The 25,487-nt window shown below is 51.1% G+C and overlaps 1 protein-coding gene across 1 annotated transcript in view; it reads left to right on the top strand.

The window, feature by feature from the left end:
* Prdm16 (PR/SET domain 16) overlaps positions 1-25,487 on the top strand; it is a 211,452-nt gene that overhangs the window by 25,828 nt on the left and 160,137 nt on the right. The window lies entirely within an intron of this gene.

Here is a 25,487-nt window from a genome sequence, read left to right as displayed (position 1 = left end):
TAATCAATGTCAGCGCGGCGTCGGCAACAAGGGCTGCATTCTTCCGCGGCCCCTCAGCCTCTTACATCCCATTGTTCCAGGCCGATTCAGATGGCAAGAAAACAGCCCATGCAGCACATAAAAGAGATGAGACAAAAATGAAAAGAATCGGGGGAGAAAAAAGAGGAGGCATTTTCCCCCTGAAACACTCGAATAAATACTCAGCAATGATAATTTAAATTATTCATACATTTATGAAAACATCCATTGAAAGCCGAAGTGTATGATGCTCTTTGTCTCTGTCTCTTGTCTCTTGTTCGGGATTAATCTTTACTGTAACTCAGGCCGGCCGTGCCCCCCTTACAAAGGCCACACTCTCTTTCCATGGGAAAAATGTGTCCACATATCACAGTGAAATGTTGGGGGAGAAATTTGTGCTGATGTGGCAGTTGCCAGGCCCTCGAGATGTAGGACGAGCCATGTCCAAATAGTGTCCCACCAACAAAAAGGGTTGAACAGTTCTCACGTTGTTGTCACACTGGTGACATCTATGCCTTGGGGCTGGGAAGCTGCAGGGGCCGCTGCAGAGCAGAGTCCCATGGAGCATGCGTACCCCTTTAGCCCTGGCCCTACACCTCCCACCCCCACCCCAAGGAAGGAGCTGCAGAGGCTGTCCCCATAACACCCTGTGTGGGGAGGATGGTCCGGGCATGTTCCATCAGGGTCCTGAGCGCGGTCACGTTTCAGAGAGATCTGAAGTGGTTCTTGCTGGCAAGCTGCTGCAGACGACTGAATCCTACAGCAGGTGACTTGGAAGGTTGAGCCTTCCTAACATGGAGGAAGAGCCACTTACAGTCCTGTCGTTTAGTCCCATCTGGCCTCACAAAATGAAAGTCAAACCCAAACCGGAAGCCAGAGACATTCAAACTGTTAGATATAACAGCAAGCGGGACTTCACTAGCAGCCAACAGCACTGAGAACTGGGGTGGACAGACCTCTCCAACACACGTCCATCCTCACCCGCTTCTCTGTCTCCCAGCCCCATCCACGCCTTTCCCGGGCTATGGCCAGCCACAGTTGGGCTCAGGTGAGGCTTCCTCCTGTGATGAATCTCAAAGTCTATTGCTGTTCCTGTTGGAATGTTGCAAGGACAGAAGAGAGACACCTACATTTGTGCCAGGAATGTCACCGTCTTCCCTCCCAGGATCCTTGATCAGTAGTTTGGTATTTTCAAAGCTCATTCCAAAATGGGATTTCAAAAGCTCCAGTACAATTATCCCCAACACTTTGCTCCACAAGGAAGCTGGGCTTCTTGGTTCTGAACTAACCGACAATGATTGCTTCCTGCTGGAGATGGCCCAGGATGGCCTGGCCTTTGGAACTGCCCTGCCAGCTCATCAGCAAGTAGTTCAGGATTTGGTGAGCATAGAGATGAGCTGCATTGCAGGGGGCAGTTCAGAGACTCTCTTGTTCAAAAAGCAGTACCATGACATTTGGGCTGGTGCCCCAGCCCCATCCAGACTTATTTGGTCTGGAATGGAAAAAGGACCCCAAGGGAACAGCCCTCTGTGCTGGATTTACAGTCGGTCTCTCTGGCTCGGGCCAGGTCAGAACCAGAGAAGAAAACTGTTCCTTTCAGTCCTCACTTTGGATAAAAATGAAGCCCGGGAGCCCTAGGAAATGGAATCCAGCCCCTTTGAACTTGGCAATTACACAGTTTGCATTAGCTCAAGTTCATGGGGCAAGTGAGGGGTGCTTCAGCCCACAGCAGCTAAGCTGGTGACTCCAGAGCAAGATATCCTACTAAAGTCTGGCTGGCTCCAGCTGCTGCTGCCCAACCTTAGTTGCTGGAGGAAGCAGCCTGACTAATTGTGACCTCTACAGGCTTCTGCCTACCGCCATCAAGGGTGCTGCCTGTGTTCTGTCCCCCAAACATGAAATGTTGGGGTACCTCCCATCTCATTGGCCTTCCCTCCTCTTTCACCAATGTTGGGGTCTTGGAAGGTAGCCAAGTGTAAGCCTGAGGGCATCCCTCATCCAGTATCAGCAACAAGAGAGCCAGTGTGAATGCTGTCACCTCTCCCCGTCCATCTCTGACAAAACACAATCGTTGTGGCCAAGTGAAGAAGACTTGATCCCACTCACAGCGGATCTCAGAAGCCACAGCATGGACAGTGTGGGAGCCAGTAGCTCCCAGCATGGAGCCTGGGGGCCTCAGAAGCCACGGCGTGGACACTGTGGGAGCCAGTGGAGCCTGAGGGCCTCAGAAGTCACGGCGTGGACACTGTGGGAGTCAGTGGAGCCTGAGGGCCTCAGAAGTCACGGCGTGGACACTGTGGGAGCCAGTGGAGCCTGAGGGCCTCAGAAGTCACGGCGTGGACACTGTGGGAGCCAGTGGAGCCTGAGGGCCTCAGAAGCTACAGTGTGGACACTGTGGGAGCCAGTGGAGCCTGGGGGCCTCAGAAGTCACGGCGTGGACACTGTGGGAGCCAGTGGAGCCTGAGGGCCTCAGAAGTCACGGCGTGGACACTGTGGGAGTCAGTGGAGCCTGAGGGCCTCAGAAGTCACGGTGTGGACACTGTGGGAGCCAGTGGAGCCTGAGGGCCTCAGAAGCTACAGTGTGGACACTGTGGGAGCCAGTGGAGCCTGGGGGCCTCAGAAGCCATGGTGTGGACACTTGGGGAGCCAGTGGAGCCTGAGGGCCTCAGAAGCCACGGTGTGAACACTGTGGGAGCCAGTGGAGCCTGAGGGCCTCAGAAGGCACAGTGTGGACACTCGGGGAAGCTGCAGCTTCCAGCAGGACCCTGCAGAGCACTCTTCCTTCCTCTCCAGTTCATACTTTTCCTCTCTCTTGGGGGTCCCCTAAGGCCTTTCATTCGGATTTCATATTCATATAAAGACATCAAGAAAAGATCCTAGCAGAAAGAATTATTAGGCATGGCTGTCAAAGGCTTTATCAGAAAAGCGTGAGGGAGGGAGGGAGGAGGCTCAGTAACCCTTTGTGTGCTGGCCTACAGCCTAGAATTTTGATTAGCCCTGAACATGGAGGGCAGGGTCTATACATAAGGGATAAGCCACCACACACGTGTGTGCGGGTACCCAGTCAGCCATGTACTCACATGCATGCACATATACACATGTCGCATACACAGGTGGACATGGATGGACCTGTTTATTGATAGACTTCTAGGATGTAGCTTTCTGGCTTTGGGTCCAGGCAGCCCTCCTAGGTGATAATCTTGGCTCTTCCATCTGTTTCTCTTTGTCCTCCTTAAAGGATCACGCTCATCTGCCCTCTACACAGATGCTTTCACCGCTCTCAGGTACTAGGATCTCCATACCTTGGAACCAAGATGACGTCAGACTGGGAATGCCTTCCGCCCTGGGCTCACACTGGGCAGCGTGGGTGCAGGGTAGACATCCCAAGCATGCTATTCTGGACATCCCTTTACCCCTCTGGCTCTTTGGAAGATGGCATGAACCACTGTGGGTTTGTGTCCAGCTTTCAGCTTCTCCTTTACTGGCAAAGAGCTTCCTTACCAGCTTGCCCCAGAAAGCTTTGCCACCTGCTGGACCCTAATAGTTCCTCAAAGTACAGAATGGCCTTCCAGAGGAAGGGTTCTGGGAACGTGGGGACGCTCAGCTGGCTGAGCAGCAGCTTCGGGCTGGGGCAGGGAGCATCTCTGCATGGCCACCAGAAGGCCCCTTCACATTTGTGGCGAGGGGGCCCCAGCCCCAGGATGCACAGCGCCTTGGGATGCGTTTTCTACGCAGCCTCCCTGTGCACAGAAACCGAAAACCGCATGCCGACAAACAGCTCCCTCGGCAAACGTTTTTATTTCCAATTAGCAAAAGAAAAATTGCTAATTTGCTGTAGTTGGACCGGGCTGACGTCTCAATCTGCGGAGTGTCAGAGCAGTGAAAGAAAACGCTTCACACTGTGCTGGCGAGAGCCAGCAGCTCTAAGAGGGTCAGGGCAGCGGGCCCAGAAACCAGATTGACTGGCCACAGTGCTAAATTACTCACACAAGACACACATTGTCTGCCGTGCCAGCTCCCGGAGGACCTGCTTTCTCATTCTCTCCCCTCAGAGTGCAGCGGAGCTGGGCGGGGGAAGGGTCCAGCGTGGGAGGAGAGGGCCAGGGCCAGGCAGTGAGCCTTTGGGAGGGTGGAATCGTCTTCAGAAAGGAGCTGGCAGAAGTGGGTTAATGATTACTCTGGCAGGTCTACATCTTTTGGGAACAGAACAATAATCCGCCCACCTCCCAACCCCCCAGTCCAGCCACAGCTCTGCCCCCTTGGAGATTCAGGTTAGATAGTGTCTTCAGCCTGACCAGAGAGGGGTAAACATCCAGCAGGGAATTTGGAGTCTCTCTTTGTGACCTGGAGGACCTCGCTCCCCCAGGAGTCTGGGCAGTATGTCTCCTAGACTGGGATGCAAAGACAGGGCTGTGCCTGATTCTTGGATTCCTCTAGACATGGGGATCTTCTTCACAGAGCTGGGGTAGTATAAGGACCAGAACCCTGGGAAACAGTAAAGGCAGTTATTGGGCCACAGATGTTTGGCACTGAAGTAATAATGAGCCTCCACATTGACCACATAACCTCAAGCCAGCAGAAGCTTCCTAGGCTCTCATAGGACCTAGACAGCTTTGCCCACGGCTCCAGACAGAGGACATCCATTACGTGCCCACACCAGCCATGATGAAAACATCCGTTCTCCCTGCTCGGCCCACACCGTCTATCCATCTGTATGCGTTACCTCCTTCCGCATGTCTCTGCGGGTCTCAAGCCCACCCACCTCACAGGCCTGTTCCAAGAAGAACTCTCAATGCCAGGAGCCACATCGCTGTCACAGTGTTCTAGCTGGCCCGGCTGTCAGGCTGCTGTAGACCCACCCCCAGTAGATGCCTGTGGCCTCTCTCAGTCTTCCACCTCCATCTAGCCTGGACCTCAGACTCGGGCATCCAAGACCCAGGCAAAGGAGGAAGCAGCTGGATGCTTCCTTGGCAGCTCCTTTGTGTCCAGAAAGGGTGAGGCACCCTGACTTTTGATGGGGACTGAGGACCAAAGCACTTTAGGGGTACAGCCTGCTCATCTCCATGGTGGGTCTTTTGCACAGAGATCTTGAGTGAGGAATCCTAGCTACAGGTGGCCTCAAGAGTAAAGGAAACAAACCCTTAAGAACAAAGCCTGTCTGCCACTGGTCAGGCTGAGATTCAAACTCTGTGACTCGATAGTCCATCCCTTGCTCCTGAGTCCAGCATACCCTGTCTAGGGAGCACACCCCATTATACAGCCCAAGATGATTCTTACGGCAGAGGCTGGCCATGAACTGGGTGGAGGCTGGGCCCAGGCATCAGAGCTGGCCACTGCTAATGTCTGGTTTAGACCTGCCATATGCAACTCTAGCACAAAGTGATCTTGGAGAACATTCTGGTTGGTGTTGGCCAAGGCCTCAGAAGGACCCACTGCCTCACTCTAATCTTTAAGGAAATAGACACTGTACTAGGAAAGCCCAAGGCTGTACTTGGGCCCTCTAGTAACAGGGCACAGCTCCCTGCTGTGTGTCTTAGAATAGTTACTTGGTCTCTCTGAGCTTCTGATTCATAATGTAAGAGACACAATCAAACCAGATAATGTATGTGGGACTTTTTTACACAAGATGTAAAGAATAGCCTGGATGTGTTGTCTTTGTGCAACTAGAGAGAATGCCTACAGCTGTATTGTTGGGGAACCCTTTGTCCTGAGTAGACGCAGTCTATAAGTACTATATTTTCTTCAGTAAAAATAAAGAGTTACTGCCAGGGCCATCAATCACAGAAAGCCAGGCCTCCGACATGCAGCACTGTTCCCAAGCTGGTGGGGCAGGGCAGGCATTTGGAATTTGTCCCTTTCTCCTTGGCTCCCTTCCTGTCTGGCCCTGAGCTATCCAGCGCATGAGTGTGCTGGACACACGCACATACTGTGTACATGCAAGTACGCAGGAGCATGTGCACACAGACATGCATGTGTGTATACATAGAGATGTACATGTGTCATGCATGAGCCATGTATCTGCATGAGCTCATAGGCACAAAAAGCAAACACACAACAAAAATTGGGTGGGTGGGGGGAGGTGTTGTTCCCACATGGAGAGCATACTCTTAGCCCAGAGCACAGAACCTTGAAACCTTCTCAGCGTTTTCCTGGTGAGGTGAACTCTGCCGTGAAGGGCACCGCGGTTTTAAACATGGTACAGAAAACATGGCGTCTTGTCACTCATCTGTTTCCAGACCCTGGGATGCCCACAGACTTCCAGCGGCAACACGCAGGCTGGGGATGGAGGCGTGAGCTTGATTAGGGAGCGTGGAGGGGAAGGAGGGGCCATTGCAGGTAGATAGCGGGCTGGCCTCAGCAGCAGGTACCCTGACCTTGAGCTCAGGTTCCCTCCCACTCACCCCCTCCCCCACAAGGCAAATAAGTCCAGGCTGAACTCCCAAGGTAGAAGAGCCAGTGACAATAGGCAAGATGCCTCCAGCTGCCTGTCACTGCTTGTGAGGCCCAGGCTGTGGGATGCCACCCCCCTCCCAGCAGAGTTGAGTACCTGCATGTTCTTTTTCTGGTGAAGCTCCCTCTGCCCCTCCATCTGAGGGGTGGATGTATCATCCAGTCACCAACTTCCCACCTTTGCTCCCTGAAGAAACCTGTCTGTGGCCTCCAGCAAGCTTCAAGTGTTATACCCCACTGGGCCCTGCCCAGGGATGGGCCTGGCACGTTCTGGGGCCCTGCCCCTGAGGCCTTGCTCACTAGCTACTGTTCAGGGCCTGTGTTCTGTCCTGGCTGCACTCCAGAACTGCTGGCGTCTTGGCCCAGCACAGCCCAGACCATGACCTCTGGCAGTGGGCAGGGCCTCAGTACTTTGCATAGCCCTGGATGTCCCAGTGCTTTCTGGGCTGGGGACCAGAACTCCTGCCGGTGGACTTGTGGTTGATGTAGAGCTCAGCTCTGATCCCTTCCTAAACTTTCAAACCCTAAAGCTGCGGTGCTCAGATTCAGGAGACTCATCAGTGTGCACTTGCGCTTCCTCTCAGGAGGAACTGAGAGGTGGTTTCGTTTCAACTGAAGGGCAGTAGAATCTGCCATGTAATCCACAGCTTCAAGCACAGAGAACATGTGCTTCAGGCTGTGTGAGCTTGTGGAAGTACCAGCCCTGTCTCCACACCTTATGTCTTCAGAGGGCTCCTGAAACCGTGCCCTGCTTCTACCTTAGCCAAAATAAAAGCTTCTCTACTATTAAGGAGTTAACGAATGGGCACAACCTGCACCCATTTTGAAAAGGGTGCAGTTAACCAGTGTTGATCACACGGTTACTATCGATTTTTGAGGTGAGCAAATGTTTTCTAAGTTTATAACACCTGTTATCTTTTGACTAATAAGAGCAGTGCTGTGAGCCGAAGTTCATCTTTTGTCTGGGCAGTTTCTGGGCTCAGCATGCCCTGCACACCCTACACAGGTGTGCTAGGGGTCACACACAGACACAGATCTCTCCACAAAGGGTTGGGATAATGGCTCAGTTAGTAAAGTGTTTGTCTTGCAAACATAAGGACCTGAGTTCAATTCCCCTGGAATCCACTTAAAAAAAAAATGTAGGGCACGCTTATCTCAGTCAGACCCCTACTGCTTGTTTGTTAGCTTACCAGCCTTGCCTGCTCAGTGAGCTTCAGAATAGTAAGTGGCCCTGTCTCAAAACACGCACACGTGCACACACACACACACACATGTTCACTCACATACATGCATCTGTACACACAGACACAAAAGTATGGCCAAAAATCTAGAATAAAATTGTTTGGGCTTTTTTAAATTTTTCCTAATTTAGGTCAAATTAAGCTCATTTAAAACCTGCTTTTCCTGTCATGAGTTGTGGGAAAATACAATCTGAATCAGGTATTTGGATGGTGGACATATATTGTAACTTTAGGAACAAATTTCTTGACAAATCATAAACCTGGCCCAAGTGATCCAACCCCACACAGCTTCCTGGCCCTCTGTTCTCTTCAGCCTTAACTACCCGACATGGGTGAAAGCGTAAGGCTGTTTCCCAGCTCCATCCTCAAATATTAAGACAAACGGATGTCACTTTCGAGAGCGTTAAATATAATAGGAAATCTATGGAGGCAATTGAGGGATTTCTCTTCCAGAGACGCTGTTGTGTCAGGAAAAGAGGCTGCAGTATATCAGCCTGCTCCGCCCCTCAAATAGATAATCAATTTCCCTGAAAGCATCAATAATCAGAGTGGACATTTATTGCCCCTCAGATGGTTTATCTCTGGGGCTGGGGGCAGCAGGGCCATGATGAATACCAAATCTGCCAGGGAACACAATTAAATGCTGTACAGATAAAGAATTTTATACCATGCACCAAAAAAAAAAAAAAAAAAAGCAATCAAATTCATAATTGAGCTCTATTGGATGAAACCAGCCAGAAATAAATATCACACCCAGAAGAATATAACTTGAGTCCTGGTGTTATAGGTCAGGAAACAATGTTGCCAATGTCCTGTTTGTTTAGGGCTGTAGCCTGGCTTTCCCCTGCCGGCAGGTGTGACTCCTTCCCTGCACCTCCCCACACATTGCTCTGGGCTGCCGCTGGAGCTTCCTGTTTTCTTTTCTTGGAGAAGGAAAAACACATTTCTGGTCTGCTTTAACCCAGACTTTCAGAACTGTGTCTGCTCACCTTCGTGAGGCATCCTCGCAGTGAGGCTGAGCAATTTGGGCCATGGTTGGGATAGAAAATGCCTACAGGACCAGAGAAAGAATTCCAGGGGAAGCAGGGACTGTCTGAGGGCTTGCTCTCCTCTCAGGTATCTAGGTGGCCCTGAGCTGGGCTAGGCAGGAGCTCTTGGGGAGGCTTAAGGACTTGGTTCTCAGATTCTTGTCCCCAGAGAAGTTGCTGCCTCCTGCTGGAGTCAAAACCTGGGGACTCTGGTGGAGTCCGAGGCAAAGATAAAAGCTGCCCCCACATTGTACCATTGTGTCTCTCTTTGGGCAGGGGTGGGGGTTAGGGGATGGGAGGGCACCTTTGGTCTCAGTTCAGGTCTGCTTGGATCGGGAACTTGATTTTCAAAAGAACCTTGAGAACGTTGGAGTTTAAGGTCATGTATGCTTGGCAGAATATGGCTTTTAGTTTGGAAGGGGGAAAAAAGCATAAAGGGCATTTTGGATACAAAATAGCTCTTTAAAACAGCATTTTGATGAGTTAAGTATAAATAAATCAGAAACACACGGATTTCATTTCCTTTAAAATACCCGCGGGCTCAAACACTAGCGGGAAAAGTGCCTGGCAAACGGCGGTTTGGGATTTTGACAAACCCAAATATTTTGGAGAGGTTTCTGAGCTGTTTGCACCCGGTCTCCTCTTAGCCCTGCCTTTTGTGAGTGCCCATGTTGACCAGTCCCCAGCTGCCTCTGGGGGACAGGTCCAGCGGAGGGGGTACTCTTCAAGGCTGTATTTTCTAAAGAGTAACCAAGAGACGTTGCTTAGGTATGCACAGCGTGGGGCTTGCATGTTGGTGTGTACAAGTGTTCAGAGGGAGGAAAAAGTGACACAGATAAGGGATGAGGCTTTGCAACTTCTTTTTGGTTGGAATGGAAACGCGCACGCACACACGCACGCACGCACGCGCGCACATTTTTGTGCACATGCACCCTTCTTGAAGGCCTGAAATAAGGCTCTATCTGAACTTATACAAAGCCAGGGATGGTATCTGCTCAAGGCCCAAACCTCTGGGCTTCTATCAAGAGACTCCATCTCAAAAGTGTCGGATCACAGCGCACGAATCTTGCAGTTGAAGCCACTGGAGCCACCATGACAGCCAGATGTGTGGGCACGGAGGAGACAGAGCCACAGCAGCTGCGTCCCACTGTAGATAACTCCTTCACCTCTGTAGGAACGTATCTAACTAGATGGGGGCCAATTTACCTATGCTTATGGCTCAGTGTGACCCCCATGGTAAGCCAGGTCCCTGTCAACTACTTTAGGACAGACATTAATCTGATGAACTTGTGCTAAGAAAGGCCAGAGCTGTCTTGATGAGGCCAGTATATGGCCGTCTCTTAGGACATGGAAACACCAGCTTCCTCCTTTTTTCCAGTAGCTCAGGTAACTACAGGTAAGACTTCACACAGCTAACTTTGAGCTGGGACAAGCTTCCTTCTTGCTCAGAATTCTGATCTGCCAAGAAGTTCTGAGGGAGCTGCTTCAGACTGGTGGAGCTCACTCTGTAGTTTTATAAACTAATAAAATTTAGAGGCATCCAAGGGGAACGTGGAAATGCCATCTGCATCACAGGGCTTTCTGGCGAGCCACCTGGAGTCACATCATTCAGCCAGGGGTCTCAGCACCATTCTTTGTGTGGTTCTTTGCTGGGGTGTGCTGTGCAGACATGCCCAGGGTCTCACTCAAGACCCCTGAAGCAGCAGCCAGCCAGTGCTCTTATCTGAGATCTGGCCCATCGTGGTCGGCTCTGTGTCTCACTGAGAGACATAAACAGAAACGCCACTTGGCAAGGGCTGCCTGAGACATCTTTCCCTCCACAATGTTCCTTTTGGCATCTGATTAGAAAAAAAATCTTGCAATCAATACTCAAAGTTGGATTTTGAGATTTTCTGCAGGATTGGGCTTGGAGCATTTAATAACAAGGTTCCTTACTGTACTCAGCCTCTAAATTTATAACAAAAACAAATATTTCCCCTTCCTGACGCAGAAGGCCATGCCAACGGCATAGAGGAGCCTGGATACAAGGGAGGAAGCAATTGGATCCGCTTAAATGCCACAAACATAACCCCCCAGCGCTTCTTAGCAAGACCAGGTCCCTTAACGGGGACCCTGGGGAACAAGAACATTCCGGCTAATCTCCGACCACTTCTCCTAATTGTATGATGTTACGCGCTAATCAACAGCCAATGCCTTTTCTCTGTAAGACCAAGACAAAGCCTCAAATTACTAATTACACAAATACAGTGTCTTTTGCTAATTGGATTGGTTAATGTTAGTTCATAAAGCTCTTTAAGGATAGGCAGTGTGGTATGAAAGAGGCAATTCATACGTTTAATAACAGGCTAATAACTGTCAGCGATGAATAATCAGCTGTTGCCGCGTGTGCGGAACGTCCCGCGCTCTTTCCAGCTCTTTGCGCGTCTGTTACAAATTAATGCCTTTGCGAGAGCCAATTGGTATGTCAAGCCCCTGTCTCCTGCTGCTTGCGTCCCCACCTTGCCTCTGGCCTGTGAGCCTTGGAGCATATGCCTGGCCACAAACCTGGTGGCCGCGTGGGGAGTTGGTTCTCGAACATAAAGTGGAGCCCTGTTACTCCTATTATTTATGAAAGAGTTGGACGATTAGGGGCAGGAGCCAGGGTCCTGGATCCTTGTCCTAAGGCCACAGACTAAGCTCTTTTACTCAGTGACCCTGGGCAAGCTCCTTGACCTTCACCGGCCTCAGTCAACTCAGCTGGAAAATTGGGTAAAAAGATTGTGGTGACTCTCAGGCACAGAGCTGCTGAGTGGAGGCACTGGGTCGAGCAGACCAGGGTGTGGGCAGCCACTGTGGCCAGATCTGCCTTCCTCTAGAGAAGCAAGTGCAGAAAGGACTTCTGGGCCCAAAGAGTTGGTTGGTAAATTGCCAAGACCAGAGTCCTCAGCCCCTTGCTCACATTTACACACAGTCTCACTGGGCCTCAGACTCAAGGTCACCGTAAGATACTAGAAAAGCAAGATGCAGTAGCCCTATGGTAAGACTCTTCAAGGAGAGCCCAAGTTCTTGGGAGGGCAGGTACTGGCCCCAGCTTGGGGGCTTTTCCTGCAAGTGGTTAGGAAACCAATACAGGAGCTGGAGAGAAGGCTCAGTGGTTAAGATCACTGGCTGATCTTCCAGGGGACCTGGGTTCAATTCCCAACACCCACATGGTGGCTTACAAGTGTCTGTAACTCCTGGCGCAGGGGTTCCAACACCCTCACATACAGGCAGGCAAAATGCCAGTGCACATAAAATGAAAAGAAATACATAATTTTAGAAGGAGGAGGAGGAGGAGGTGGAGGAGGAGGAGGAGGAGGAGGAGGAGGAGGAGGAGGAGGAACCGCCGCCTCTGCTATTAGAGTCCGTGAGTGCACCTGAGCATCGGGTATGTCCTTCCTCCAGTGTGCTTGGAGGTGTGAGCTTCCTGCTGTATTTCAGCTCTTTCTGTTTTATCTGAGTATGTGTTTCCATCAGGAATGATCTTTAGGACAAAAGGCAATCTTTTCACGGGGTCACACAAAACAGGATGCATGCTCTGAGATGAGAAACAAGCTCAGGAGGGGGTGTGGGCTATTTCTCTCCATGAGCATGCCTCATACTGGAGGCTTCTGCTTTACTCTGCAGAGGTGACTTTGAAAACACCAGGTAGCCCATAGGTAGTCCCTCACAAGTCATGATTTACCTTAAAAATTTTCAATTTTCTGCTGACACAAAACACTGTGTATTCAGCAGAACCTGAACTTTGAATTCTGCCCTCTATCTTTTTCTGGGCCAGCTACACACAGTATGATCCTTTCTTATGGTGCGGGACAGCCAATGCCCCCAGGAAGCTGTATAGTCACCAGGGAAACAGCTGGCATTCTGTAGTGTGCTATGCTGTGCCACTAAGCTGAGATGTTCAGAATGGGAGGTGTAGCCAATGCATTTTTGACTTGTGATATTTTCAGCTTAGGATGATTTATCTGCACATGACCCCATAGCAAGACCAGGAGCATCTTTGTAGCAGCTCGTCTGAATTAGCACCATTAGACTAAAACAAACAAGACGGATGTGAAGAACAAAGGCAGTTCTGCATACCTCCCAGTAAGCTCTCCATTGCTGTGGCCCCTCTGCCAGCTCCCAGGAGGAGGATCATGCCAGGCTGAGAGGGTGTGACAAGAGAGGCAGAAGCAAAGCCTTGATTGGCTCCTTCCTCTATCCCCAGAGCTTAGAAGATGCAGCTGGCCCAACTGTGGAGCCAAACCAGGTGGAGGCAACCCAAGGCTTTGAAAATGTCTGGACCTTGATGGCTTCAAGTGTCCTTGCTCAGATGTCCCTCACCAGCAAAGTCTTCTCATTAGACTCTGTCCTTCCACACTCACCTCTGATTTCCTGGGCACCTCTCACCATCTCTCTTGGCACAGAGCATGCTGGTCTGTTATCACTCTGGCCATATGTCCCAGACTCTCTCATGATTCACAGTTGGGCAGACTTGAGCTATCTTTTCAGTCCTGGGGAAGAACAAATAAATAGCCAAACAAATTCTCCTGGCTCCGGGATCAGGGTTTGCAAACCCTGTCTGTGCCTAGCACATCTTCCCCTGAGGCTGAGCCTCCTTGGTTCAGATGCCTTTTCTGGATTGGATACATCATTTCCACTGTGTCCTTAGGAAGAGATTAACCCATCTGGCTGTAGGAACAGTCACTTCCATGCACACAAAGGTGACAAGAGACAGAGCTCTGAGCCATGCAGAGAAGAGACTGACATGTTCCTGAGACCTTTGTCACTCACAGTGTGGCCTATGCAGAGGACCTAGAGGTTTGGCATGTCACAGGTGCCCTGAGCTGGTCCTCCTCCTGTGCTGACAGGGGTCATTCTCAGTCTATCTGCAGACAGATGGTGATCGTCACGTTAGCTGGCAACCCCACTGCAGCATGCCACTAGGTGGGATGGCGGGCAGAGCAGATTCCCGTTTACTCCCAGGTCTGTGAACTCAGCAGCTCATTTGGCTTCTTCCCACATGCGCCTTCTGACTCCGGCAGCTGGAGACAAGCCAGGGAAGGAAGAACGGAAAGGTCTTTTCAGAACTAGAAAGAGAAGGGAAAGCTGCAGGCATAGGTGTTTTCCTATGGCACATGGGCAGCAGGTGGAACATGCCTGTGCTCCCAGGCTCTTCTAGAGAGCAGCATCCTACCTTGGTGAAGCATCAGGAGACCTTTAATCTCTGCCATCCTTTGGGCAATGGTATAGGCCAGGGTTAACCGTATGCAGCTTCCTGCACATATTCTTTATCTTGTGCCCCTTTAAAACTTTTAAACAGGCTTCTTATCTGAGAGGTTGCACCCAAACAGACCACAGGCTGGATGAGACCTATGAGCCATAGAGAGCAGCTGGCCCCGCTCAGTGCTGGGACAGCCGAGGTGGCTCCATGTCCCTGGGATAGAATGACCTCCTCGGAGCTTGGTGTTCTTAGCTTTAGCAGCCACAGAAGCAGGTCCATCTTTGGTAATACTATTACAATGGCATCTCTTTATCACCCTTGGCAGCTTCAACACATCTTCTAGCCTGTCATCCCATACCACAGCAGCAGAAGAGAGGTCACAGGGCCATCCAAGGGCATGCATGTACAGGGTACTACTGGTCTTAGGATGGGCAAAGTGACTTTGATCCAGGTGTCTTGTTCTAGCCCTGTTAGCCTCTCCCAGCTCTGTGAAGGCTCCACACGGGGAAAAAGGCAGAGAAAACACCAGAACCTCTGAGGGCAGGCAGCCTCATGGTGCACTTGCTGAAGTCCAGCAGGGATGGACAGTTCTGCAGAATTCCACAGCATTTTTACCATGCCTGATCCGGACTAGGCAAAAAGTGGAGCACAGGAGTTCATTTGGGAAATGGAGGCAGAGTAGGGTGAGACAAGCCCACCTCTCCCACCCCAAAGAGCAGATCTGAGCCCCAGGGCTCCTGGCTACAGCCACAGTCTTGTGGATTCTGCAAGATCCCTGAGGCTGGAACTTCTCAGCCCTGCACAGAATCCCCCCCCACCACACACACACACAGCTGTTCCTGTAATTGTGTCCCATTAAGAAAGTGCGGTCTTGTCTGGCGGTGGCGGCTCTCGGCCTCCCTCTACCCCCTCCCACAGTGGTCTCAAGTTAGCACTGCAGCTGTGACCAAACCCAGACACTTGGGGCTCTGCTGCCCTGTTGTCCTCTCCGAGAAGACTGAAAACATCATTTGTGAGAGAGAAGACAAGCCTCCTTACACCCCTCCTGCTTGTTTCTTCGAATAGAACCTGTTCCATGGAGGCCGAATGAGATAGTAGCTCTGTGCACATCTGGTGGAGTCAGCTGTCTGATGCTGGGCATGTGCCCCAACCTCTCTCTGAGTCTCTGCATTCTCTGGCCTAGATGGGATACTTCCTGAGAGCAAGTGTAGGACCCAGAAGTGGCCCCGGGGACTGGGGAGCCGTTAGAGCTGTTGGTCTCCTTGCTAATTGTTGTAGGTGGGAATGGGAACCGTGGTACAGCTGGCCTCCTTGGCTGCCAGTTTGTGGAACTCAGAAGTGAGCCTGGGCAAACTGATTGTGAGAACCAGTTAGTGTGGTAAATGCAGGTGAGAACTTGATGAGGAGAAACTGTACTGTATTTTTGGGGGGGCGGTTATAATAGGAACACCCGTGGTGGTGGTCTTCCTCCATCTCCAGCATGCACTATTGCCCCCTTTCTCTTTTTGCGTATGTGTACATCTTCATGTGTGTGCACAAGAGTCTGTGGTTGCAAATGCAGTATGTATGCACCGACATTTAGATGCCGGAGGTTGACACTGGGTATCTGCCTCTATTGTTCTCCACCTTGCTTCTTAAAGCAGAGTCTCAGCCTAGTTACAGGCTATGGTGAGCTGCCTGATGTGGGCACTGGGAACCAAACCTGCAAGAGCAGTGAGTGTTCTTTACTGCTGAGCCGTCCCAGCAGCCTCTGCACCCACCTTTTTGCTGGGAATCTGAACTCAGGACTTGGAACTTGTGCTTCAAACATTTTCTTTTCTTTTCTTTCTTTCTTTTTTTTTTGCCACTGTTTGCCCTTTTAAAGGGGATCTAAACTTGTTTCACTCTGATGCACTCTCACCTCCAGATAATAAATGGTTGTCTCGAACCCTAGTGAGAAAGTTATACCACAGCTCCAGAAGAGCTGAAACACCAGGGGTTGAGCCCCCAGGGCCTCTGGACGCTGCTGTTGCATGACAGAGCCTCCATCCCAGGAGATCTATGAGCTTTCTATTCACTTATGATTATTAAAGATCACCTTAACAAACAAGCCATCGATAAGTGGGGTCAGGTTGAAGTGCATTAATATAATTCTATCAATATCAAGGTTATTTCTATAACTAGAAAGGTTGAAAATAAAAGATAAATGTTTGTGTGGAGCCATTAGTTAGCCTGATGATTTGTTTTTCCCTACCTAGGAAGCAAAATGCCCTCGGGAGACAATAAGGCGCAATGTCTGTAGGACCACTGTGAGTCTCTGTGGGGCTGTCATCATGGATTCTCGCCCCGGGTGATGTCGTGTGCTTATGTGAGGATTTCCAGAGCTCTCTGAAGTAAGATGGCAAAGAGGGTCCTGGGGTGTGAGCCAAGAGAGCTAGCTCTGGGTTTGTGATGGATAGTGTGCAGGGCTGGTGCAAGCCACTGGGGACTGAGCAAAGAAAGGAGGTATATAGGTGTTCTCGCCTGCAGTTGACACAGACTTCTGTTCTTGGGGCTGGGAGTGCAGGTCAGCACAGAGTGCTTGCTTATGTGGTTCCATCCCTAGCATCAAAGAGTGAAAGGAAGGGGGGATGGAAAGAGAAGACAGGTGGAGAGGAAAGAGAAAGAGAAAAAGAAAGGAAGAGAAGGATGGATGGATGCAGGGACGGATGGATGCAGGGAGGCTGTTCTGGAGCAGAAAAGATTTCAGACAGCAGGGAGCCTCCCTTACTTCCATAAATTTGTCTCTGGGAACTTGCAAGAACATTTACATCCACCTTCTGTTCCCTGTTCAAGTCTGAGTACTCCAGATTCCTCCTATAAATGCTACATCATTGAGTTAATCCTGGACCTAGCATAACGTCTGCCAGATTCGCCTGTGTCCCTCTGTCTGAATGGTTAGCCCTTTGCTGAGAGGGCAGATCTTGGGTTAAATGTTCCTATCATGGAATAACAGCCATGATGAGCATTTGGAGGTCATGGTGGTATAAGGTGGAACATGTGGGGACAGGTGTGAGGTATACACTTGTCTCTACACATCATGTTGTGTGTAGAGAACATCCATTGAGGCTGTTAGTCAGTCAGGTGGCTGCCGGAAGATGTTTCCACATACCCACTGCTCATCTCTGGCACACTGATGCTTCTGCTCCATGTATTCTCCCATCAAGTGCCTATAGGGCTAGATCTGTCTCTAGATTTGTGGCAGCATAGGTTCTCATGGTCCCCATCAGTGTCCAGGAGTGGCTGGCATTGCAGACCTAGCCCATGGCTGTTTAGTGTCTCTGGGGCCTCATGCCTGATAGATCCCTGCTTCTGGGTTCCTTCTCTGCCCATTGCCTCTTCCCCTCTGGGGTAACGTAACTGCTCTAGCTGGAACAGTCTAACCTCTGCTGGCCTTCACTGGGGCTGGTAAGCACTGGTAGAGAGACGCAGGACAAGGGAGTTAGGGTTGAAGGGTCAGGGTCAAGGGCCAAGGTAACTTTCTGATCATTTGGGACTGATGGCTTTCACCCATACCAGGTCCCCATCACAGGTAGGCAGGGCATCTCTGGATTAGTACTGTGGCGGCAGCTGAGGTGAGGCCCCCACCCACCCTAGTTACTCAACTCCTACTGTTTCTGGTCTGTGTTCTCCAGAGCCTAACTCCTCAGAAGGATGAATGCTCTGGAGTCAGACTTAGCTCTGACTCCCTCTTCACTGCTGGCTGTGTGTCCCATCCTGGAGCCAAATGTCAGAGCCTCTTAGATGAACACACATGCCCTTCTCACACTGAAAATGATCGCTTCTTGTGGACCGTTGACCGAGAGTCCCGCCTGTCACCCACTCATATGATCTCCACGCACTTCCTCTGCAAACATCAGTCTTTTGGAAGCAGGAGGAAGAAGCCATCTGCCAAGAGCCTCACAGGATCTGAATGTCTTTCTTCTGGACTCACAGGAGCCCACACCCTACGCTGACCCTTCTCCTGGCCCTGGTCCTCAGCTCACTGCCTGGGAGGGAAAGGGCACCAGAGCCTACCATGGCTGCTAGCTTCTTCCTCCAAGCTGCACTCATGTGGACTTGTCCACCAGTGCCCCCTTCCTGGGCTATAACCACTGTCCAGGACTTTGGTGGCCAGGCGTGCCTTCATAGACAGTGGGGCCTCCCGGCTCTTATTGGTGCTCTGGGGGTACACAGTGGGAAGATCTCCAGAGCCTGTTGCGCTGAGGGACCCCCAAGCTGGCCAGCACTTGTGGAATGAAGCTGAGCAGGAATGCTGCCTTGCGTGTATGGAGAGGGGTCACACCTTGGAGGATCACCTCCCCTCAGGGGAGAGCTGTATGTAAGGGTACTGAGTGAGGCTTAGGAAGCCCTGCCTGGGCTTTTCCTGACACAGAGATCCTGGGGTAGGGAGAGGAGAGGCCAATCCATGTCCCTCTCCTCCTTCTCGGAAGGACAACTGTATGCATGGGAAGTGAAAGTCCTTGCAAATACCAACCTCCTCCCGGCAGGTGGTCAGCCCAGGCCCAACCCCCATTCTGCCACGGTATAGTAGAGCTTCAAGCAGGAGACAGTCAAAGAAAGAACATTATACCTGCTTGCTGCCACAACCTCAGGAGCAGGGTGTCAGGTCCTGCAGAGGCCTGGAGCTCCAGCTGCCCAGCCCAGCCTCCAGGCCTTCCAGCAAGGCAGCGTCTCTGTCTTTGTGGGAGGGGGCTCTTTGGCCCCTCTTCCACCTTTGCTGGTTCTCTGCTACATCCTATTCCTGCTCACCCCTACTCCCTATCTCAGGATCCCTATGCCAATCCTGCCCCTGCTCTCCTCTCCCTACCCCAGGATCTCTGTGTCAGGAAAAGCCCAGGCTCACTGGCCCTTCTTGCTAATGTTCATGTTAACTGTTGGTCTAAGTGCAGTGAAGGAGCTGCTCTTCAGTGCATTATGGAGTAGCTCCAAGTTACTTTCTGTGAGGCAGTGTAGACAGAGGTGTACTCCATGGCTGCCCACAGATAAGGGTAAGAAGGGATATTGACCCAAGACAGACAGAGACCCCATAACCTGGAGATATGATCACTCCCCAACAGGCAGCCACAAGCACTAGGGGCAGCTTCTACTGGACAAGGTGTCCCCTCAGTGCAATCACAGACTCAGAACTGCCAGTGAACAAAGTGTTCTTGGATCATCTGAGGGTAGCCAACCCGTGCCCAGCTTCTGGGTCTGCACCATTGCGCTGGCCTGGCAGCACAGGGCAAGCCCATGCCTGAGGAAGAATGTTTGGGCACACGACTGAGTCCCACTGGCCCCATCAGGCTATGCAGGAGGCTGGGCACACCCCATCCAAGTCATGAAGGATGTAGGGTATGGGTTCTACTATACCCTTCATGGGGAGTGGGCTTCACGGGAGACTTCTGGGAAGATTGGCGCCTCTCCTCACACAGAGCCAGGGTCAAGCTGCCCGGGGTCTTTGGCTTTAGAAGGTAGGGTGACGTCAGCATTCCCATGGGACTGGTCTCTTAGAAGGAACCCTAGCAGGGAGTTAGGAAATGCCCCTGAGGAGAGGAGGGCTGGCTGAGTGCAGATGGGCAGACAGGCATGGAGACCTCTCTGCATTTCAGGGATGGGCTCCAGCATGGTCCTCCGCTGCCTGTAGTCCTGCTGCTGCGCTAGACTGTGTAAATATTTTTCTTAGGAGGGAAGAGAGAGCCTCCATTCATTAGACAGCTCTCGCTTGAAGGAACTGAGAAGTATCTGTTTAGGCATAAAAGCTAAAAACAGTGTCCACCGCTCTTAAAAAAAAAATCATTTCTACAGCTCAAACACGGCCAGGCTGATTTTTTTTTCAAATGCAATAAATAAATAAATATGACCCCACTCTCCCAGCTGAGAGCACAGGAGTTTGTGTCAACATGGCCCGATCCTTTGCTCTGGAAGCCAGGACTGGCCTGGGGATTCAGAACATCTCAGGGTTCCCACTAGAACTGCCAATGGGATGTGTCCCAACTCAGCTCTGGCCAACGCTCCAGCTATGGGGAGTGTCCCTCTCCTAGGGAGATCCGGACAGGCATCAGGTGTGGGACCTGTCAGAAGGGAGGGACACATGGCTGTTTTCTTCAAAGGTGCCTGTCCTGCCCACTCTGTCCCTGCAAAGCCCATACAACACAGAAACAGAGGCCCACACTCCAATGTTCCCTGCCTGATGCCATTTCCTTACCTTTCCTTCCATGTTTTCGACTCCCCCTGTTCTGTTTCCTGGTGATAAAGCCTAGATCAGCTGCCTCTGGGCTTTTACATGAAGGGGTTGTATCCCAGAAAAGCCAGAAGATGACCAGATGCTGATGCCATCATAGTTACTCTTGATGAGGCTCTTGCGCACCATTTATATTAGGCAAGATGTCATGACTTAAGATGTTGGTATGGGAAGAAAATGGAGAGATGAACATCATTCTTTAAGAACTTCATCTTCAGTTAGTAAAGTACTTGCTGCATAGATATAAGGACTTGAGTTCAGTCTCCCACAACCCACCTAACAACAAAAACATCCATGCATAGTGGTACGTATTTCTAATCCCCATGCTGGGGAGATGGAGACAGGAGGATACCTAGGGCTCCCTGACCAGCCAGTCTAGCTAAATTAGTGAGTTCTAAGCCAATGAGGGATTCTACCAACAGTATGCATTAGCCTCAAAATGCATGCATGCACATGTTCCATTGTCCCAGAAAGAGTTAAGGGTATTCCTCTCCAAAGGTTAACTGGGTTCTAATCAAGGTAGTCCCATGCAATCCCATTCTTCAGCTTCTGAGTTTATGAGTAGAAAACCCTGCTGTAAGGGTAGGCCTCTTAGAGGTCAACACCACTGGTGATAGGGAGGTCAATACCCGCCATCATGTGTCATCTGCTCAGTTTATCCCCCAAACAACCCTGCGTCCCTGAGCCCACAGCCTCCTCCAGTCAGCAAGCAAGGCTCATGCCCAGGATGGGATGTCTGGAAATCCCTACCATCACTCCCTTGATAACATCACAAATACTCTGTCCTTCTCACCACAGAGAAAAGATCTGAGAATCAACTTCCTGAAGGTTCTAGGCTCACACACAAATCCTCAGATCCAGAGAAACTACTTCAAAAACAGATAAGAAAGAAATATGGGCTAGAGAGACATGGGCTGTGTGCAATGATTAGGGGACAGCCCAAAGCAAGCCAGGACCGTGCTCCCCAGTCTGGCTGGGCTGGCTTTTGAGTGGCCTTATGTTGGGGCTCATGTTGGCTCCCTCCCATAGGTCTGCTCCCAGATTCTTTGAAGGGAGAGACGCCTTCTGGGATCCATTTGTGACACCAAACAGAAAGTCGGCCCCCTTGGGGGACATGCCAGAGTTTTGGAGCTGTGAGCCTATGAGATGTCTGTATGTGTGTGTCTACTCTTCACCGACCTCTTGGAGAACAGAGGGTATTTATTTTAAGAGTCAAAAAAGATGTTTTGAGCAACCCCACTTAGCTAAATCCTGGCACCGATACTCGAGAGAGAAGCTAAATGCCGGAGGTCAAACCTCGCTTTTTTGGCTAAAATGTTCAATCAAAACACACCTAATACTTCTGCTGGGGTGCGGGGGAGAAGTTGAGAGCCTGGAGCAGCCACTGCCAGCAGTCAGCAGTGCGTGTGCTGGGGCTGAGCTAACAACATAAAGAGGGTTTTCAGTAAACGGCAGCCCAGCCAGCAAGGAAGCCAAGGCTGAGAGGCTCCGGAGTGTGTCCGGCGGTTTCTCCACCCAAGGTCAGCAGCGGGTGAGGAGGGCCTCATTAAAGATGTTTCTACCTGGCAAGGCTGCTATTAAATCGGAACCCAGCTCAAACCTCCCCTTGCAGGAGGGCTCTGGAAACTCATGAGGTGCCAGCTTCCTCTGAGGGTGTGATGCTCCCTCATCCAGCACTAGTGACTAAGGAAGCCTGTCACGAGGCACTTTCCTGGTCCTCAGCAGCTCACAGTTTCTCTCAGTGCAAGTTTGCAGCCCCCACAGCCTAGTGAGCATTTGCTCAAAGTGTGTGTGAAGAGGACCAAGGAACAGAGCCCCAGCTCCTGTCCCCACGGCCGGCTAGGCCCCGTGGCCTAGAAAGCACAAGGCTCTGGTTGTTCCCTCTTACTTGGTGACTCTTGAAGAGTTGTGGATGAGGTTGTTGATATCTTGCTGTGTGTCCCCATCTGATAGCAAACTCCAGGATAGGTAGCCACACCACCATGGCTGTGCCGACCCTTCTGGGAATGAAAGAGCTCATATTGACATAGCAGATGGGTTAACTGGGCACTTACCCCACCTGGCTACTTCTTAGCTTCTGATGAAGGTCCTCCTTGGGACCAAACTCATCCACAGTTCTATGGGACACAGTTTCCCTCCCACTGAGTTAAAGAATGACAGGCAGGTTGGGAGAAGTCTGTGTGGCCACGCACAGGCTGACTTGCTAGTGCTGTGTATACCAGTTACTCCTATGAGTGGGAAGCAGGTTCAGCTCCCCAGAACATTTCCGCTGGTTTCTGATTAAGGTGTGGGGCATAAGCTGGTGTGGGTGACGGGAGCCCTGCCTGGGACACCATATTTTGGAGACACTGGTGGCCTCTGTAGCATCTGCAACCCCCTGATAGAAAGGCCGCTATGGTTTCTGGAACCCAGAACCGGCAGTCCCAGCTGTCTTTTCTGTAGCCTGAGACTTCACGCCACCAGTCTATCCCCATGTTCTCTCAGTGGGGTCTGGTTCCATTCCACTGGTGGCGATTCATTTCCTGAAGAGTGAGACATGCTTTCAGAATGCAGTCTTCAGAGAAGAAACTCCAGCTGTGGCCTTCTGACTGACTTGAGCCATTTCTATCACAGAGAGGCTTCTAGTCCCCTGCAACCAAGTGATGGGGGTGGGGGGAGGAACCCATTCCTATCTGGTTCTCCCAAATGCAAGCAAGGTGGCCCAGGTGACCAATGCCTTGTAAATGCAGTCATCAGTATTGCTACTCTTTTGTGACCTGGGGCTTTGGGAGGATGCGAAGAGGGCACAGTCCGAGCCACCCAAATCAGAGGAGACACAAGCTGCAATAGGAGCTATCCAAAAAGGGCACAGAGGACAGTAGAGAACTGTCCACTCCGGAAGCCATGAATCTGAGGTCCCACAGATCCAGGGTGTCCCCTGTTGATATCCCAAGGGCTCTAATTGGAGACTCTGCAGTCTAGAGATGCAGCGTTGGGGGGAGTTCCCTGAACAACTCTGTTGGGGGTATTGTTATCCCCTCTCCAAAGTGCTGATCATCTGTGCTTAAGAACACAGAGCTGTGGGTATTAGCTTGAGTTGGCTGGAAGATGCCAACCTTTTTCCTGCCAGGAGGAAGGAATTTCTTTTAAAAAAAAAAATTCCCTCAGAGGCAGCCACATACTCCAGAACGGTGAAAGTGAGCATGAGCAGGTGATAAGCCCTTCCCAGGGACCTCTGTTGGCTGCTGATGCCCTTGCAGGCATCTGAAGCTTGACTGAGCACACAGCAGAGCAGGCAGGTGTGCAAGGGCACAGTTCCTGCCTCGGCCCCACATTTCCTAGTGATACTAGTTGTAGCTTTCACATCAGGAGGCTTAGCTGTGACGGGAACGTTCAGAGATTCCTCAGGGCTGGGGTGGGCGCCCTTTCCAGGACAGCCTCTCTCTTGTGCAGCAGGAGAGCAGCCAGAAACCCCTCATACCCCGCCTGTGCCCAGCCCTCTCTCTGGTGTCTAGCACTGTGTTGACGTTGGTGTGTTAGTACAAGGTGACTGTGGAATGCCACCAAACAAGCTCCTTAGACTGGTCTTAAAACATCACATGGTCTCCTGTGACCTGTCTGTTGACAGGCTCAGCACACACAGCACATACTCAGGGACTTTGCAGCCGTGTGTGTGTGTGTGTGTGTGTGTGTGTGTGTGTGTGTGTGTGTCCCCATCCGTCCATGTGTGTCCATGTGTCCCTGAAGCCTGGGACCCTAGGAAAGGATCCTAATAGGGAGGTGGTGACCAGGTAGCGCATCCATCTAGGTCAAGCAGCTCAGAATTCCTCACTGCTGGGTTTCACTAAAGTGATGGAGTTTGGAGACATGCACTAGGTTCGGAGCAGTGTCTGCTCTGTTAAGCATATAGGATACAGTTGGTCTCTATAAGGAGCATCCTCCTGATGGCTCCTCACTCCCTGGCTGTGTCTAGTCTTCTCTGTGTAGTGCAAGCATTACGTTCCTGGGGGGAAAATGAAAATACCAATTGTCTCCTGGCTGAAGCCAGACCATTAAAAGACAAGAGAGCTAATGGCCCACAGGACTGGTTCCTTATCCTGCCATGGGTAGACAGCAGCACAGAACCACTACGCTGCACATGTTTAACCAAGAGATCTCTGTCCCCACTGGGGACAGCATCTAGGGGACAGATTTGGATAGAATGCCCATGTGTCAGGAAGAGACCTACCTCCTTGGGTGATCTTTGCCTCCAGCTTGCGTGCAGACTTCTAGGCATTTCTAGGGTTAGGTGGTCAATCTCACTCTCTCAGGATCCCCTCCACCCTCCCTGGCCCTGCTTTGAGTGAGAAGAGAAGCCATATTTGGGGGGGGGGGACAGACAGAAGCACAGCTGTCCACAGCTCAGCTCTGGCTGGTTTCTGCAGCTGGTCATGCGGCAGAATCTAGCCAGGCCGAGCATAGCACGTCACTGGGTCACTGGTGGTGTCTCCTCGAGGCTGGCATGAACCCTGCATGGCATTCACCTAGCCTCACTCTCACTTTTCACTTAGAGCCACTTTCCAAACCACACTTTCAGAATTTATTAAAAGAAACATAAAATTCCCAATTGGTTAGAATTCCCAACATTTAGAATATGGCCTCTTGTTATTACAGCTGAGCCAGGCAGAGCCTGTTTGGTGTACCACATTCCCTTGCTGGTCTGCACGGGCACACATGGGCACCTCAGGGTAGCATGAAGGGGAGGGAGAGAAAGCCCTTGGGCTTGACATCACTCCTCATTTTATTTTTCAAGTGTGATTTTCCATCTTGGTTCCTGTTCTTTTGGAAATGACATTATAATTGACGAACATGAGTCTGTGAGCTGGACTTCCAGTCCAGAAGGGGAAAGTCCAGTTTCTAGTGCTCATTTGTCAGTTTGCTTAGCTTTAGCACTCTGTGTCTGGGCACCAAAGTGCCAACCCTCTAGGCAGGGTTGGTGGTTTTCTGAGAGGAGACGTGGGGTAAAATGCCACAGCTGTGCAGATCGGAGCCAAGGAAAGTTGTATGAGAGGTTTTGAGACAGGAGGAGCCAAGGATGGTGCTCTCCCTCTTCTGCTGCCAGATGTATCTGGGAGATAGAGGGGTGAGGGTCTGCTGTGGTCCACCAGGCACCTTCATGATATCCAGCACCAAAGCTGAAGAAGGGCCCCCATAGGCCACAAAGAGCTATCTTCCTTACCCAGGCATGTCACATTAATAAGAGCAGGTGACATGCTACCATCTCAGACTTAACATAAGGAGCCCCATGCTTGCTCCCCCCACATCTGCTG

This window comes from Peromyscus eremicus, chromosome 2 (genome assembly GCF_949786415.1).
Source record: "Peromyscus eremicus chromosome 2, PerEre_H2_v1, whole genome shotgun sequence".
Taxonomy (NCBI): Eukaryota; Metazoa; Chordata; class Mammalia; order Rodentia; family Cricetidae; genus Peromyscus; species Peromyscus eremicus.
The sequence above is the reverse complement of the archived record's forward strand: the minus strand, read 5'-3'. Positions and strand labels throughout refer to the sequence as shown.